Source organism: Cupressus sempervirens, chromosome 7 (genome assembly GCF_028749045.1).
Source record: "Cupressus sempervirens isolate cs-2001-9-10 chromosome 7, ASM2874904v1, whole genome shotgun sequence".
Classification (NCBI taxonomy): Eukaryota; Viridiplantae; Streptophyta; class Pinopsida; order Cupressales; family Cupressaceae; genus Cupressus; species Cupressus sempervirens.
The window spans coordinates 907,573,719-907,587,815 of record NC_143124.1 but is presented as its reverse complement, the minus strand read 5'-3'; the positions used below and the strand labels follow the sequence as shown (position 1 = coordinate 907,587,815).

The 14,097-nt window shown below is 36.6% G+C and overlaps 1 protein-coding gene across 3 annotated transcripts in view; it reads right to left on the bottom strand.

The window, feature by feature from the left end:
* LOC149550453 (Adaptin ear-binding coat-associated protein 1 NECAP-1) overlaps nt 1-14,097 on the bottom strand; it is a 66,704-nt gene that overhangs the window by 38,690 nt on the left and 13,917 nt on the right. The window lies entirely within an intron of this gene.

The following is a 14,097-nucleotide window of genomic DNA, read 5'->3' as shown; positions in this document are numbered from 1 at the left end:
CAAAACAAAAAGGTTTAACTTTAATAACTATCTTTTCTAATCTGTGCTTAGTGCTTATGACCCTTTGTAAATGTTTTTTTCAAAACCAATTTGATATATTAGTCTAGGAGCCCCTCACATTCCCCCAATAGTACCTTGTGCCTATGATTAGTCAAATAATCCATTTTTAGTGGAATAACTTGTTGATTTTTTGGTAGCTGCAATAGAGATCTACCTTTGTTGATGTGTCTGTGCTTGCTGCTGAATACCTTCTTCAGATTCATTTTGACGGCTTCTTTCATCCAGTCATTCAAGGCCATGCTTGATGGTCAAGGGTAATATGCGTTGCTGATATTCTTCTCTGGCCCTGGTGTTTATCACCGATGGCCATATTCATCATATTCATCTTCTCTGTCACCATCACTGGAGTATATTCTTCCAATCATGGATGCTATGCTTTTGATGACTTGGCATTATTTACAGTGAAATAAAAATTTATTGTTTACAGATTCATTCTGCCATTAGCGTGTCTATTGGAATTCTACTACCTTTGTGTCACCGCGGTTAAGGCTTCTTTTGATGCCTATGTGTCATATCGGTTGTCGGTTTCTTTAAATGCTCTAGTTGATGTCTGGCCGATTTAGACTACATCAATATTAGTTATAATATTGCCACTAAAGCATAATCTGCATGTATGGTATTATAATGATAGTTGTGTATTTTGAGATGATTTAAGAAGAACGGACTTGAGGGCATCGTTATTACTTCTTCTTGTTTCTGATATTATGTGTATTGTGTGTGCATCTCATTTGAAGAGAGCTGTGTCATCAGATCTATAGAAATATTATATTCGGTTATTTGATGAACAAAAATTCAGATATATTAATATAGCTGGTGTGAAAGACATTTACTGGTCAGTAGATGTTTATTTGTGCTTGTGTTTGAGATGTCTATATACAGAGAATTATCCAAGTATGATCATTGGGTCTTGAAGAAATTATCAGATACTAGATCTTTGTAATCTGATTTGAAAAAATTCAATAAAGGAGACATTTTTGGTGGGCTGGGTTGTTCCCCCACTGAGGAGGGTTTTCCACAGGATAATTGCATTGTTCTTTCTTGTGAAGTTTTATTTCTTTGGTGTTAGATCAGTCCCATTGTAATGTCGCCTTTTCAGGCCAGTCATGATTGATAATTATCTAATCAATTGTAATGTATATAAATCTAAAGAATATATCCATAACAATAATTCAAATTTCCAATCATATTATTATTTGGTTTATGAATGGAGGGTATAGATGCTATCTAAGTTGCCCAGACACCATCTATGGATTCCCTCAAAGTTTACGGGTCCAAGTCTGCATCCTAAAGGCTTACGGATCGCTGATCCCTACCCTCTATTAGGATAAAATTCATTAGCTTCGACTTGTACAAGCCCCTCCTTGATAACATCATACTCCTAATGATTTGTTCGAATATAATGGGATGCGTTAAATTTATATGAGTGAAACATCTATTCCTACAAATATAGATTATATCATCTATGATTATTTAGTTGTCGTAGTACTGATTATTAATTTAGAGTTGAGGAAGAAGGCTTTAGGTGTAGTCAAGTTGCTTAGACACTGGTCCTCAATAGGTATTCTCTCAAAGTTTACAGATCCAAGCTATTAAGTCTTTCTTGGTACAATGCCTCAAGGTGCTTGGGGTAGCCAATCCCCACCCTATTTTGAGAACATTTGATTGGTTGAAATTCACTCGAACCTCTCCTCGATCGCCTCCTAGACTCCCCTCCTTAAATACAAGGTAATAATGATATTGGAAACAAATAGTTATTCATAATAATGATAATACTATTAGACATTACATTTAATAGATATTATTAATTCTATTCTCAAATTATTAACATAAGGATTTAATTATGTTCTTAATATTTGACAATATTATTAAAATGCTCCTCCTTTTATTATGTTCAATGCCCATGTATTATTTTACTCCTTTTGATATGATTCTCCTTGTTTGTTTCTTATTCAATGATAATTTATAAACCTTGTTTTATCTTTCATCTATGTCCTTGCAAAAAGTCACAACCGTTCATAACATACTTTCTACAATATTCTCTCTTATAGTTAATTTTATTTATTAATTCATTCATTGTAATTTTATTTTATTGTTTTAAATCTTATTTTATTGATAATAGATTATGTATGTTATTATTTTTTTTTATTTTTTGTTATTTGTTATTTTATATTGGAATATTAATTTTAATACAATTTTATCATCATTTATTATTTAATAATATTTTATTATCTAATTCTTAAACATTGGGGAAATGACACTATCTACTTCTGGTTCAAAAATTTAACATGGTATCAAAGCAAGTCTAAATCAGAGTTTTCTGCATTTGTGTTATTTGTTATTTTCTTAATTGGTCATTCTCAGTGTGTGAAAATGATGAATGGTTTGAAAGTTGATAGATTAGATGGCTCATCAAATTTTGCTTCATGGAAGCCTAGGGTTTTAGTTGCTCTTGAAGAGAATGATCTTTTAGAATATGTCAGTTTTGATGTTGCAAAGCCATCTGATGATGCTCGAAAAATTCAGTGGAAGAACAAGAATCTGGCTAACAAGATTATGATTGATTCAGTCAAGGATCATTTAGTTCCTATCATCTCAAAATTGGTTTCGGCTAAGGAGATGTTAAACACTCTCAAAGATTTATATGAGTTTAACAATACCAACAAAGTTATTGCACTAAGGCATTAATTGTTGCATCTTAAGATGGCAAATGATGAATTTGTGGTCTCGCACTTTATGAAAATTTTGAATTAAAGGACCAGCTTAGTGCTATTGGTGAAACTTTTTGAGATAAAGATCTGGTTATGCTTGCTATGAATGTACTTTGTCATTCTTGGGAATCCTTCACTCAAGGTGTTAGTGTGGAAGATGAGGTTCCAAAATTTGACAGGTTTAGGGCAGATCGTATTCAAGAAGAGTGTAGATTAGAAGTAAGAGGAAATGGTCGTAAAAATCATCATGAAGATGATCGCGTTCTTGCAGCTAATACTTCTAAAGAAAAAGGACAGAAAGGGAACTTTAACCGGTTTAGAGACGAGTTTTGAGTCGGCCCCCAACTTCAAGAGAAAGAAGAGAGACCTCTCTCGAGTTTTGGTACTTAAAGTGTGATAAATTTGGTCATTTCGCAAGAGATTGCACCATAAGACCAATACCTCATGTCGTTGCTGCTGTAAAGATTGAGAATTCCTCTCCTTAAAGAGAGTCCAACAATAATTCTTAAGGATTCTTATTCATCTCTACATTTCAAGCAACATTCCCACAAATAGTGATACTTGGCTGATTGATAGTTGTGCATCACATCACATCTCAGTATTTAGAGAACATCTATTAAATTTGAAAGAAAAAGATTCACATTTACAAGTTATTATAGGCGATGAAGCAAGATACTCAGTGAAAGGTATTGGTCCTACATCTATCAAATTAGAATATGGTATTCCTCTTCACCTAAGTGATATATTATTTGTACTAGACATAAAAAGAAATATGATTTCTATATGCAAGAGCCTACAACACACCGGTAAATTGTTGTTAAGGTTGTAGCTTCAGTCAAATTGATTCAATCATGAGATACTTTGTTGTTGGTAAATCATCATTTAGACTATATATATATATATATATAAAAGGTTATATATATTGTTAGTATATCATTATCTAATGATGATTAATCATTGAGATATGTCTCCTCCTCTCTTATTTGTAAGTCATTCAAATCTGCATTTGGAACACACCAATATATGATGGCAGTGTTATTACATTTGCAGAAGCAATCCTTTTTACTCAACATGGTATCAGAGCAGGCTGCAAATTAATAGAACGGAAAGCAAGCTGTGTTTTTACATATCCACATATATATATATGGCGGGAGAAGAACTAATACGAACTACAAGGACAGCAGATAAGAAGCACAGTCGTATGGAATATCTGCATTAGCACAAACTACAAACTGCTACAGCAGTATCGCATATTGGGAAAGGAGGAGAGTCAAATATAATTATTCTGCAGTAGCATAAAGACCTTGGCTTATATTATAAAGGAAAGTCCAAACCAATATCTTCTGCAATTATTGGAAGCAACTATGGAGTCTTATTCCTTAGTCAGCATTAGAAGAGACCATTGCTTATAGCATTTTGTATACATGATCGGATGGAGGAGAGATTCCTTCAAATCTAGGACTTACCTCAGTTGCTTCTTCCATGGGGGCACTTATACCTGCCTACTATTTGAGGACAGTTCGCATATGATCATATTTGAGAATTTAAAGATCAATAATCAGAGAAAAGCCTGGGAACTAATCAGACATAGAGAAAGGTTGTTTAGATAGATATGTTGGAGAAGGCTATCATGTTACGTTTGTTGATGGTAAAGTCTTGGCATGGAAAAGAATTTTGATTTTCAATCAGCTTGTGAAATTGGGGTTCGTCATGATAGTCTCTACAAGCTTTCAGCTCATCTTAGCCATACTCTTTCTCATGTTACTTCAGATTCTAATGACTTGGGGCACAAGAGGTTTGGGCATTTAAATTTCAGAGCTCTGGTCTCTATGGAGAAGGATGTAATTGGTCTTCTGGAGCTAAATCAAAACCATGAAGGAATTTGCAATGGATACACTCTAGATAAGAATATTAAGAGCACTTATCATAGTAGTGAATCTAGAGCTAAAGATATTCTAGAATGAATTCATTCAAATTTATGTGGTCTTGTGTTTGTTGCATCTCTTAGCAATTTTTGGTAGTATATTACATTCATAGATGATTTTCTTGGAAGTGTTGGATCTATTTTCTAAGTCCAAGGAATCTAATGAGGTGTTGTCTCATTTTAAAGAACTCAAAGCATTAGCTGAAAATTTGTCTAACAAAAGGATTAAATTATTAGGGTCTGATAATGGTGGAAAGTATGTATCCAGTATCTTTCATAATTATTGTGTTGAAGCTGGGATTAAGAGGGTGTTATATGTTCCCTGCAACAAAATGGTGTGGTTGAAAGAAAAAATTGGACAATAGTTGAGGTAGCGAAGGCAACGATTCATAATCAAAGCCTTCAATCATTTCTTTGGGTTGAAGCTTGCAGAATTGTAGTCCTCCTTACATGCTTGGTAACTTGACACCAAAAGAAGCTTTTTCAGGTATAAAACCAAACATTCATTACTTTAGAATTTTTGGATGCAAAGTTTATATTCACATTCCAAAAGAGAAAAGAACTAAATTGGAACCTTCAGGAAAGAAAGGTAACTTTGTTGGTTATAGTGATCTTCAAAAGTATACAGGATATATATTCCAAGACAAAAACCAATTGAAATCGGCAGGGATGTTACATTTGATGAAGATGTAGCTTGCAAGTTATCTAAAGAATCTGACATTCGAAATGATGAAGAAAATTTTGATCATCCTTCGGATTTTGTCATGACTGATTCAAGTCCACCTTCAGAGATTAAGAGAGAGAATGAAGATTCAGATGATATTGTTGATCCAATTAATCCAGTTGATTCTATAGATATTTCAGCAGGTCCAAGTTCTACTCCATCCAATAAGAAAAGACCCTTATGGGCTAGAAACATTATGGACAAAGCTGAAAATTATGCAACCCCCAGTGGTACTTTTCGATAAAGTAAAAGGCCTGAAAAGTTTGCTGGCTATGTTGCATTAATGAGTCACATAAATGCATCAGAACCATCAAGTGTGGAAGAAGCTTCAAATCAGCAAGTATGGAAGAACACAATGATGGAAGAGCATCAGTCTATTCTTAAAATGAAGTGTATGGGATGTAGTTCCAAGACTAAAAGGTAAGTTTGTGGTTTCTTCTAAATGGTTATTTAAGATTAAACATGCTGGTGATGGTAATATAGAGAAATATAAGGCCATATTTGTAGCTAGAGAATTCTCACAAAAAGAAGGTATAGATTATGAAGAAACTTCCATCAAGACTATCATTGGTATTGCAGTTGTCAAAGGTTGGAAACTGCATCAAATGGATGTAAAAACAACCCTGAATGGAGTAGAAATTTTCATCGAGCAGCCTTAAGGGTTTATAATTCATGGTAAAGAGATACATGTGAGCAAGCTGAAAAGGTGTCATATGGTCTTAAGTAAGCCTCTCATGCTTGGTATGAGAGAATTGACAGTTATCTTCTAAGTTTGTGCTTTCTAAAGAATGATGCAGATCCAAATTTGTACTTTAGGGTAAATGATACAAAAGTGCTAAAACTTGTGCTTTGCTAGGGTAGGAGCACCTAGACTTAAAAGCCATCATAAGGCCAAATGAAGGATCTACAAAGAAGATTGAGTCTATGAGGTCAATATAGCCATTTCCTAATGTAATTAAGTCTATCAAAGCCATATGATTTCATGTTTTGTAATAGATAGGTCAAATGATGCCATGCTAGGCATATGTGTCAAATAGGGTCAATGGAGTCCTCTAAGGTCTCAAGGGGTAGAATAAAGAATTTATTTTGTGTTTCAGCAATCATAAGGTCTTATGAAACCACATTCATGTAATAGGGGTAGTAATTAGATCCTTGATACAAGAAAATCAAAGTTGTCAAGTTGTCAAGTTGAAAACATCATTGTAATCTTGTTTCTTAGGCATATTAACAACCAAAGTAGTTTTCATGGGTAGTTAGTGAGTTAGTATCAGTTAAAACAGATGGAAACAAGTTTATATAACTTTTGTAAATGTTTGGAGAAACATGGTTGGTTGATTTATGAAGTGGAAATCTGCATTATCTCATTGTCTGGTTCTTGTGCCCATTAGTTTGTTCATCTAATGAATCTAATGGAGGTTTGAATCCTCTAAAATTTGGCTTTTGTTTCATTGAATTTTGTTATGTTTTTACAGAGATATCTAAGTTTTTGTGAAGACTATCCAAACCCTTCATATGGTATATAGTGAGTTATAAAAATGTATTCAAACCATGCTTGGTGGAATAAAGGGAGAAAGTGTATATGTTGTTTTTGGTTGCAGAACTCCATGTAAAGTTCCACACGTTCTAGAGGGGAGACAAATTCAGATTTTGTGGCACAGCGAATGTTTCCAGAATTGGCAGTCTGAGAAAAAGTTGCTTGAAGGATCAAACACATTCGTACAACCCTGAGGTTTTGGGATGTGATAGGTCTTGATGTTACCTACGACTTTTGTTCTTTCCAGAAAAAACAACTTGTACATTTAAAGGGTCAAAAATGCAATTTCTAAAAACTGTCCCAAGATTGAATATTGGACAGTCCCAGTTAAATAGAAGATCACTATGTTGATGGTGTTTGGAGTTGTTGTTCAAGTGTTGTGAGGATATGATAATTATTAAAATAACCTTCATGTTTCCTTTTAATGCTCACTATTGTATCTTATTATATCTCTGTAAATATTAGAATGTTTCTAATATTTAGTATAGTCTAGAATAGAATGTTTCTATTCTATTCGACTCTCCTCTTTGTATATATAGATCAGTTTGATCTCTGATTAATTCATTCAAATTTTCCGCCATTTACATTTGTAACATGGTATCAGAGCTATTGCTTCAAATGGTTTTGAATAGTTTATAATTTCTTTCGAAATTATCTGCTCTAAATTTCGAAATTATTTCTGCCATTTTCTCTACAACCCGTCTAGGGTTTCTTTTCTGAGAAATCTGAAATTCATTCTGCAAATCCCGAGTTCACGTTTTTTAAATCGCAAGTTTCTTTGGCTCATGTCTAATCTTCTACAAATCGCGGGTTTCTACGTCGTTTTTCTGCAACTCGCCGTTTTTTTGCAACTCGGCATTTTGTGTGAGTGAAAACGTGTTCAATCCGCCCTTATCTGCCTGGATCCGTCTATCTCAAATCCGCTTGTTCCAAAATCTGCCTATATCTGCCATTTTTCCTGCAAATCTGACCTTCGAAGCTACCGACTAGGTTTTTGCTCGAAACCCTAGTTTTTTGACCTCCAAAAATTTTCTGATCACATATTCTTGGTGGGTTTTTTGAAATCTCAAATGGGTCTTCATCAAATTTTTGTGGGTGCCTCATTTTTTGTGCCTCGATTTTCGAGCCAGCGGATCCAAATTCCGACAACACTTTATTTCTAGGTTTTTCGAGCTCTTTTCTGGGTACTTCTCCAATTTTTCTAGGTCTTTCATTTTCTCACCTCGAAGTTTGTGACATTTGAAATATTCACATATTATAAGCATCTGTATCAGCAGTATCAGAAGTCGAACTCAATTAAACAGTACGCCAATGCTACCCAACACTCAGAGCAGAAAGAATCTATCTACCATGCCTTTATGGCCAGCATACCTGCAAATCATGTGAAATCTTCTGCCTGGTACATCGATTCTGGTGCCTCCCGACATTTCACTCATAGGCGTGATTGGTTTGTTGAATTCACTCCCTATTCTGACTCAGTAATCTTTGGAGGCGGTGAAGAATACAATATTGTCGGCAAGGGCAATGTTCAGATTCAGACTGGAGGAAGAAAACTCATGTTTCTCAATGTATGTTATGTTCCTGGCATGAAACATAATCTTCTGTCTGTTAGTCAGATTATAAAGCACTCCCCTCAGTTGGATGTCGTTTTCAGTGGAAATAAGTGTTCGATTATTGATCGTGCTTCTTGCACTACCCTTGCTTCCGGTCTTGAGGATCATGGTATTTATAGGCTTGTAGATTCAGGCGATTCCCTTAAGCATGCCTTCATCGCCGAATCATCCGCTCTCAGCAGTCTCTGGCATCAGCGATACGGTCATCTGAACATTCAATATCTAGCACAACTTGCTCGAGATAATTTAGTCCATGGCCTACCTAATATTCAGACCCAAAACCATCGCGTTTGCGGAGCTTGCCAAGCAGGGAAGCAACATAGGACACCATTTAAGAATGGTGAAACATGGCGGGCATACAGAGTACTCCAGCTAGTCCATGCTGATGTATGTGGTCCTATGAATACTCCTTCTATTACTGGGAACAGGTATTTTTTATTCTTTGTGGATGATTTCAGTCGCAAAATGTGGGTATATTTTCTTAAGCAAAAATCAGATGCCTTTCTTGTATTTCAGCAGTTTAAAGCTCTAGTAGAAAAAGAGTCTGGTTCCTCCATCCGTACTCTTAGGACTGATAATGGGGGGGAATTATGTTCTTCTGCTTTCTCTGCCTTCTGTACTACTCATGGCATTAGACGTCAGTTCACCACACCTCACACCCCTCAGCAAAATGGTGTTGTAGAGCGTCGAAACCGTACCATCACAGAAATGGCTAGGGCTATGCTAGAACATAGAAATGTTCCCAAAAAATATTGGGCAGAAGCAGTATCCACAGCTGTCTACCTTCTTAACCGGTCACCCACCCTTGCAGTTAATCATAAGACTCCTGAGGAAGCCTGGTCTAGTCGCAAACCTAGGATCAAACATTTGAAAGTTTTTGGCTCTCTGGCATATGTATGGATTCCTGATGCCAAACGCACTAAGTTGGATTCCAAAAGCCAGAAACTTATGTTTACAGGATACAGTCACACACATAAGGCCTACAGACTGATTGATGTAAATACTGATCGTTTAATCTTCAGTCGTGATGTTGTGTTTGATGAGGAATTTGGACCATTTCCGCTCTCTGACTCCCCACCACATTCCGAGATTCAGTCTTTAGCAATCTCTGACTTATGTTCTTCTATTTTATATGAGTCATCTGATGCTACTGATACACCACCTCAGTCACTTGCAGATAATACAACTCCTGCTCCTGCTTCTCCTCCAGCTATTCCGACAGCATCTGATATTAGCTCCTCGACTCTTCGGCCAAAATGGTGGGCTCAAACGCTTAGTGATCTTCGTCCTGATGAACTCATTGAGGGTAGAACCTCCAGAAATAAGAGCCTTCAGCACAACACAGTTAATATAGCTCTTATGGCCAACATCCACAGTATCCCTGAGCCCCAGATATATGCAGAGGCCAAAGGAATTCCAGAATGGGAACAAGCAATGGATTTTGAGCTTCAGAGTCTTCAAAAGAACCACACTTGGGTTCTTTCAGATCTTCCTCCTGGGAAGAAACCCATTAGCTGTAAATGGGTCTATAAGGTCAAGTACCATGCAGATGGTACCTCGGACAAATACAAAGCTAGACTTGTTGCTCGAGGATTCACCCAGCGCGAAGACATTGATTATGAGGAGACATTTGCACCGACAGCCAAAATGAGCACTATTCGCATTCTTCTTGCAATTGCAGCTCAGTATGGTTGGAAAGTTCATCAGATGGATGTGAAGAGCGCCTTTCTCAATGGTGAATTACAGGAAGAAGTCTACATGACGCAGCCCCCAGGTTTTAAGGTTGCTGGTTCAAAACACAAAGTATGTAGACTCCAGAAGGCCCTCTATGGTCTTAAACAGGCCCCTAGGGCTTGGTACATAAAGATTGATCATTACTTGGTTACTCAAGGATTTCAGCGTAGTCCGTCAAACAGTAATCTGTATATTAAACACTCTGGTAATGATATTCTTTTTCTTGTTGTCTATGTGGATGATTTGATCATTATTGGAAATTCAGAACATTTGACTTCAAAAATCAAACAGGATCTATGCAGAACTTTTGATATGACAGATCTCGGATTGCTTCATTATTGTTTAGGTATTGAGGTTTGGCAGACTGACAACAGCATTTTTTTGTCTCAGTCCAAGTATGCCAGAAGTTTGCTTGATAGGTTTCGAATGCAGGATTGCAAATCTGCCTCCACTCCTATGGAGACTGGTCTGAAATTGTCCGCACAATCTGTTTCTCCTCCTGTAGATGAAACACTCTTCAGGCAGCTAGTAGGTAGTCTCATCTACCTTACTACTACTAGACCTGATCTCAGTTTTGCAGTCAGCTACATCTCACGGTTCATGACAAACCCCAAGACTAATCATTGGATTGCAGCGAAACGTGTGTTACGCTATGTACATGGTACTTCAGATTATGGTCTTCTTTACACAAGGAGTACTACTCCTCAGCTCAGTGGATTCACTGATTCCGATTGGGCCGGCTCAGTTGATGATAGGAAATCTACTTCTGGCTATGTGTTTAGTATCGGGTCTGCAGCAGTTACTTGGACCAGTAAGAAGCAACAGGCACATGCACTCTCCTCTACAGAAGCAGAATATAGAGGAGCTGTCAAGGCAGCTTGTGAAGCAGTTTGGCTCCGGCAGATGCTTGCAGATATGCATATTCCTCAAGTAGGTCCGACTTCTTTGTTTTCAGACAATCAGGGCATACTCAAACTTGCCAAGAACCCAGTGTTTCATGAACAAACCAAGCACATCGAGCTTCGTTGCCATTACATCCGACAATTAGTAAAAGATGGATCTATTCAGTTAAGCTATGTTCCTACCTCAGAGCAATCAGCAAATATTTTCACTAAACCCCTTGGTCCTGACAAGTTTGTTAAATTTAGGGGATCTATTGGTGTAGTAAATAGATTGAGCATTAAGGGGGGGTATTAAAATAACCTTCATGTTTCCTTTTAATGCTCACTATTGTATCTTATTATATCTCTGTAAATATTAGAATGTTTCTAATATTTAGTATAGTCTAGAATAGAATGTTTCTATTCTATTCGACTCTCCTCTTTGTATATATAGATCAGTTTGATCTCTGATTAATTCATTCAAATTTTCCGCCATTTACATTTGTAACAATAATACCACTAACAAGTAATGATCACAAGGACATCTATTTGTCATGGTAAGGGTTGTTGATTTGTCAAAAGGAGTAATGTTATCATAGGAAGGATGTGATCAGTCAAGAACAAAATGCAATCAGAATAGTTGTGTGAGATAAGAAGTCTGAGATGTGTTGATAACCAAGGGATCATAATTAGTACAAGTCAGCAAGATGTTGTTGGTAGGATCAGGTTGGTGTGTGAAAGGTTGGTTAAAGAAGTTGAAGGGTTATAAAGAGTTTCAAGGCCTAATGTGTATATGTCTCACCCTTGGAGTCATTATGAGGGTTGAGTGTTTGATGTCAAAAGACCTTAGCAATTGGTCCTATTATTGGTTTGATGTAATGATCAGAGGAGAGTTACAAAACAAAGGGGAATTAAGAGTTTCAGTGTGAGAAGAGATGGATCCATTTCCCTGCTCATCATACTGGTATCAGAGCAAGGAAGTAAGTCCTTGCAGATAGGGTATTGAAGAATGAGAAGTAGGAATTATAGCCATCGTGGAAGAAGATGAAGAAATGAGGGCAAAGTATGATCAAAAGAATTCTATATTCAAAATAAGATGCAAATGCAAGGGTAAAGCATGCAATGTTGTTGCGGACAATGGTTCCTTTGAAAACAAAGTCTCAGTAGAGATGGTTGAGAAGTTGAGCCTACCAAGGACACTTCATGAACACCTTACAGAGCATATGGGTTAAGTGATGACCAATGGATTGATGTCACAGAACAAGCCTATTTTCCTTTCAACATTGACCCGTACAATGATTTTATTCAGTGTGAAGTCATGGCTTTGGATGATTGTCACTTGATCTTGGGAAGAACATGGCAATATGATAGGTCGGCCCTATATGATGGTTGGAAGAATACATATACCTTCAACAAGGATGGAGAGAAGTTTGTAGTGCAGCCATTGAAGGATGATGAGGCATCATGGGGGATGTCAAGAAGGATAGATCTGATTGGGAGAGTAGAGTTCCTAAGGCAACATAATGATGATGAAGATAAAGAGGAAGAATGGTTGGCAAAGGACAGTGGTGCTTTGGAGCAGGAAGCCATGAAGAATACAGATATATGTAAAGTTAGGACAGAGATCCTAGCAAAGGAAGAGGTAAGTTGTCCATCAAGTGGGAAAGAGTACAAGGTGCAGCAGGAAGAGGATGGTGAACCTAAGGATAGAGAGGTTCAAGATGTTGAGACAAAGGTAGAAGAAGGAAATGCTGGTGAAGACAGTAAGGAGTCAAGTCTTGAAGGGCTTAAACATGGAAAGATAGTTGTGATTGGGATTATGATGTGTCCTTTGAAAGTGAAATGGGATAAAGAGCAGAAAGGTACTCTTATGACAGCAGATTGTGAGGCTAATGATGTTGCCATGAAGAGGGATGTTGGATTGGAATGCCAAGAGGAATGGCATGAGATAAAGGATGAGTGGGAAGAAGAGGAAGAAGAGACCAAGGATGAGGATGAGATGGCAGTAGGAAGCCATGAGAAGGCTAGAGAGTTTGGTTATTCTCCAAGCATGGAGGTTGAGTATGATGAAGTCAAGGCAAGAGATTGTCTTTGAGAAGTAACCTTAATCAAGTAGCAGGTGTATGCAGCAGTGATAAAGGTTCAGAGCATGAAGGTGGAAAGTAGTGAGCAGTGTGTAGCATTCATTTTGCCAAAGGGAGGCAAACGAAAAGTGAAAATGAAAGAGCAAGTTCAAATTTGGAGCATGATAGTGCAGGTCCAAGCAGGTCAAGGTCAAGCACAGATGGGACTGCAACAAGAAGACAAGTACAAGCCCAAAGTAAAGATGAAATCTATGTTTTCTAATGTTTTGTTTTGCAGGTGTTTCCAAGGGACTCAGACTAAAAGGCCATCATAAGGCAAAGGAAGGACCTATGAAGAAGACTGAGTCTATGAGGTCAATATGGCCATTTCCTAATTTACTTAAGTCTATCAAAGCCATATGATTCCATATTTTAATAGAAAGGTCAAGACGATCATTATAAAGAATTTTACAAATGTACAAAATAGAAAGTTTCGAATAAGAAACTTAAAAAGATCAAATAAACAATCTAATCTAACTAAATTACAATATATACAAGGTAATAATAATATTCTAATAGCAAGGAAATAGGATCTGTTTGTCAAAAAGTTACACAAATAGAGATATCAGATCGTCAAATGCAAAAAACATGCTTTGAACTTTAAAACAAGGTAGGACTCATTTTAAATTGAGGAGATGAGAAAAATTAAGCACACCTATAATTAAGGGGCCAAATAGGATTTTTGGTGAGATTTAATAAAAAAGCACTCATAATATTAATCTAAAAATAGAAGCCCAATAATGCATAGAGGATTGAGAAATACTAATATGTACCATAAGACTGTGAAATTAGACAC